We start from the raw sequence: 5214 nt of genomic DNA on the forward strand, positions 1-5214 counted from the left end.
TGCCTGTCGACTCCGACTGGGCACCGATCATGGAGTTCACCTCTGTGGACATTTTTTAGCACTCGCCCTTCGGCGATATACTGAGCACACTAAGCTCTCTCTCCTTGTCAGGAGAATCCTGGCCGAACTACGTCCGGCAGGACTGGGATGCGGATGACGAAGAAATTCGCCGCCCACCCACCACCCACTTAATAGCCACTGTCGACGATCTGACCGACATGCTCGACTTCGACTCCGAAGACATCGACGGTATGGACGACGATGCAGGAGACGAACAGGAACCACTGCCCACAGGGCACTGGACAGCCACCTCTACATATGATGTATGCATGGTGGACACACCTAAAGAAAACGACGACGAGGCACCAAAGGACGCAGCGAAGGATCGATCCCTCGAGAAGCAATCAAGGCGGCGGCGTAAGCGCCGCTCAAAATCCCGCCTCGGAAGAAACAGCGATCATATAGACCTTGCGATAGAGTAGGGTAAGCCAGTGAATGACGAACACGGCATTGAACCACCGTCCGACCATGGCAATACGGAATATCAAACCGAACAACCCGCCTCTGGCGAGGATAACAGTCCGGATGACATCACACCGAACAAGTTCCTGGAGCAGAAGCATATCCATCAAAGGCTTGTCGCCACTGCGCGAAGTCTGAAAAAGCAGAAGCAAAAGCTCAAGGCTGCACAAGACACACTTAGAATCAGATGGAGTAAGGTACTCAACACCGCAGAAAAGTATGGCAGCAGTCGCCACACAAAGAGCTACCCGAAGCGAAAGCTACTACCTGAATTCGACGATCAGGCCCTGGAGCCCCCGTAGTCAAAAAATAAAATAGCCATCCGGTCGGATAGACGACCTCGTGGCAGACACAAAGCGGCAAATGACGCCGCAAATAAGCCAGTAGGCGATCCACACGAAGACTCGCATCAAAAGGACGGCCCAACCAGATCCATCTACGGGCCAAGAAAGCGCGCTACAGCGCGCAATACAACACAACAAACATCTGAACACCACGGTACACCCAGATACAGGGGTGCCGCACACGCCATATGTTTCACCGATGAGGTGCTGGACCATGAATTTCTAGAGGGATTCAAACATGTAAACATAGAGGCATACGACAGAACGACAGACCTGGGGTCTGGATCGAGGACTACATCCTCCATATCCACATGGCGAGGGGAGATGATCTCCATGCCATCAAATACTTACCCCTCAAGCTCAAAGGGCCAGCCCGGCACTGGCTTAAAAGCCTCCCCGAAAACACTATTACAAGTTGGGAAGAGCTCGAGAACGCCTTTCGGGCAAATTTTCAAGGGACCTATGTCCGACCACCGGATGCAGACGATTTAAGTCATATAACTCAATAGCCCGGAGAGTCAGCTCGAAAGCTCTGGAATAGGTTCCTCACTAAAAAGAACCAAATAGTGGACTGTCCGGACGACGAAGCCTTAGCAGCTTTCAAACATAGCGTCCGAGACGAATGGCTTGCCAGACACCTCGGCCAAGAAAAGCCGAGAACAATGGCTGCATTAACAAGCCTAATGACCCGCTTTTGCGCGGGCGAGGACAGCTGGTTGGCTCGATGCAGCACCAGCGACCCAAGTACATCCGAAGTTAGGGACGGAAACGGGAAGCCACGATGCAGCAAAAACAAGAGCCGGAATAAAGATGATAGTCCGAAGAGCACGGCGCTAAACGCCGGATTCAAAAGCTCTCGGTCAGATCAGCAAAAGCCGCCCCCTAAAGGCAACAGGGACGAACTGTCCAGCCGATTTTGGACAAAATATGTCAAATCCACAGCACCCCCGACAAACCCGCCAATCACACCCATAGAGAATGTTGGGTCTTCAAGCAGTCCGGCAAACTCAACACCGAACACAAGGGGCTGGATACACCAGTGAAGACGAGGACGAGCCTCGCAAGCAAAGCACTGGGGAACAGAAGAAATCCCCACTAGAAATCAAAACAGTAAACACGTTACACGTGACGAAAGGGAGAAAGAAAGCGGCGACACTAAGGACACGCGCTCCAGGGCCCGTTACCACGATATTCAACCCTTACGCAATACATGAGCGTAAGCCATGGATGTAGCACTATGGTGGAGTGTGGTATAATGGTAGGGGTTATAAGGGAAGACAGAAAAGGAGAAAGTCTCACATCAACGAGGCTAATCAACGGGCTATGGAAATGCCCATCAATTGATGTTAATGCGAGGAGTAGGGATTGCCATGCAACGGATGCACTAGAGATATAAGTATATGAAATCTCAACAAAAGAAACTGAGTAGGTGTGCATCCAACTTGCTTGCTCACGAAGACCTTGGTCATTTGAGGAAGCCCATCACTGGAATATACAAGCCAAGTTCTATAACGAAATTTTCCACTAGTATATGAAAGTGACAAAATGAGAGACTCTCTATCATAAAAGATCATGGTGCTACTTTGAAGCACAAGTGTGGTAAAAAGATAGTAACATTGTCCCTTCTCTCTTTTTCTATCATTTTTTTCTTTTTTGTTGGGCCTTTTCTCTCTTTTTTTTGGCCTCTTTTTTTATTTTTTATTTTCATTTAGTACGGAATCTCATCCCGACTTGTGGGGTAATCATAGTCTCCATAATCCTTTCCTCACTTGGGACAATGCTCTAATAATGATGATCATCACACTTTTATTTACTTACAACTCATGAATTACAACTCGATACTTAGAACAAGATATGACTCTATGTGAATGCCTCCGGCGGTGTACCGGGATATGCAATGAATCAAGAGTGACATGTATGAAAGAATTATGAACGGTGGCTTTGCCACAAATACGATGTCAACTACATGATCATGCAAAGCAATATGACAATGATGGAGCGTGTAATGATAAATGAAACGGTGGAAAGTTGCATGACAATATATCTCGGAATGGCTATGGAAATGTCATAATAGGTAGGTATGGTGGCTGTTTTGAGGAAGATATAAGGAGGTTTATGTGTGATAGAGTGTATCATATCACGGGGTTTGGATGCACCGGCGAAGTGTGCACCAACTCTCGAGGTGAGAAAGGGACATGCACGGTACCGTAGAGCAAGCTTTTAAATAGCGGATAACGGACTGGTCGCGGATTAGGGTCCACGTAGCGGAATGCTGATAGCGGGTGATATTGCGGGCGCTATGTCCACATAGCCAATTTTTAAAAAGCACTCATAAATTTGAGATTGTTGTGTATATTTCTAGGCCATTGACAAAAAATATGACACTTAATTTGAGAAATCATCATTTATATAAGAATAAAAACTATAATTGAACAATATTTCGTTGTGGAACCATGCAAGCAAGACAAATTTACCAAAATAGATTACACAACAGAATAACAATGACTCATATAGCGGGCGATATTGCGGATAGCAGATGATATAGCGGTCAAACAAGTGATATTGCGCCCGCATCATGACAACACGCTATTTTCTAATGTAACCTTAAACTAATAGCGGCAGGGTGACGCTACCGCTATTGCGGCCGCAATAGCGGAGGTAGCGGACGCTATTTAAAAGCTTGCCGTAGAGGCTAGAAAATTGTGCAAAGGTAAGTGTGCGTATAATCCATGGACTCACATTAGTCATAAAGAACTCATATACTTATTGCAAAAGTTTACTTGCCCTCGAAGCAAAGTACTACTACGCATGCTCCTAGGGGGATAGATTGGTAGGAAAAGACCATCGCTCGTCCCCGACCGCCACTCATAAGGAAGACAATCAATAAACACCTCATGCTCCGACTTTGTTACATAACGGTTCACCATACGTGCATGCTACGGGATTCACAAACTTCAACAGAAGTATTTCTCAATTTCGCAATTACTCAACTAGCACAACTATAATATTACCACCTTTATATCTCAAAACGATTATCAAGTATCAACTTCTCATAAAAATATAATTAAAGAAAATTGCCATGCTGTTTTAAGACTCTCAAAATAATATAAGTGAAGCATGAGAGATCAATATTTCTATTGAATAAAACCACCACCGTGCTCTAAAAGATATAAGTGAAGTACTAGAGCAAACAACAAACTACTCCAAAAGATATAAGTGAAGATCAATGAGTATTCGAATAATTATGCAACTATGTGAAGACTCTCTAACATTTAAGAATTTCATATCTTGGTACTTTATTCAAACAGCAAGCAAAACAAAATAAAATAAAATGACGCTCCAAGCAAAACACATATCATGTGGGGAATAAAAATATAGCTCCAAGTAAAGTTACCGATGAACGAAGACGAAAGAGGGGATGCCTTCCGGGGCATCCCCAAGCTTAGGCTCTTGGTTGTCCTTGAATATTACCTTGGGGTGCCTTGGGAAACCCCAATCTTAGGCCCTTTCCACTCCTTATTCCATAGTCCATCGAATCTTTACCCAAAACTTGAAAACTTCACAACACAAAACTCAACAGAAAACTCGTAAGCTCCGTTAGCGAAAGGAAACAAAACACCACTTCAAGGTACTGTAATGAACTCATTATTTATTTATATTGGTGTTAAACCTACTGTATTGCAACTTCTCTATGGTTTATAAACCTTTTTACTAGCCATAGATTCATCAAAATAAGCAAGCAACACAATGAAAACAGAATCTGTCAAAAACAGAACAGCCTGTAATAACATGTATCAAACGTATACTTATGGAGCTCCAAAAATTCTAAAATAAATTGGTGGACCTGAGGAATTTGTCTAGTAATCATCTGCAAAAAGAATCAACTAAATAGAACTCTCCAGTAAAAAGTTTTAGCTAATCTCGTGAGCGCTAAAGTTTCTGTTTTTTACAGCATGATCATAAAGACTTCACCCAAGTCTTCCCAAATGTTCTACTTGGCACAAACACTAATTAAAACACAAAACCACATCTAAACAGAAGCTATATGTATTATTTATTACTAAAAAGAAACAAAAAGCAAGAAACTAAAATAAAATTGGGTTTCCTCCCAACAAGCGCTATCGTTTAACGTCCCTAGCTAGGCATGATGATTTCAATGATGCTCACATAAAAGATAAGAATTGAAACATAAAGAGAGTATCATGAAGAATATGACTAGCACATTTAAGTCTAACCCACTTCCTATGCATAGGGATTTTGTGAGAAAATAACTTATGGGAACAATAATCAACTAGCATAGGAAGGCAAAACAAGCATAACTTTAAAACAACTTGATATTATTGCAATT

This window comes from Triticum aestivum, chromosome 3B, assembly GCF_018294505.1.
Source record: "Triticum aestivum cultivar Chinese Spring chromosome 3B, IWGSC CS RefSeq v2.1, whole genome shotgun sequence".
Classification (NCBI taxonomy): domain Eukaryota; kingdom Viridiplantae; phylum Streptophyta; class Magnoliopsida; order Poales; family Poaceae; genus Triticum; species Triticum aestivum.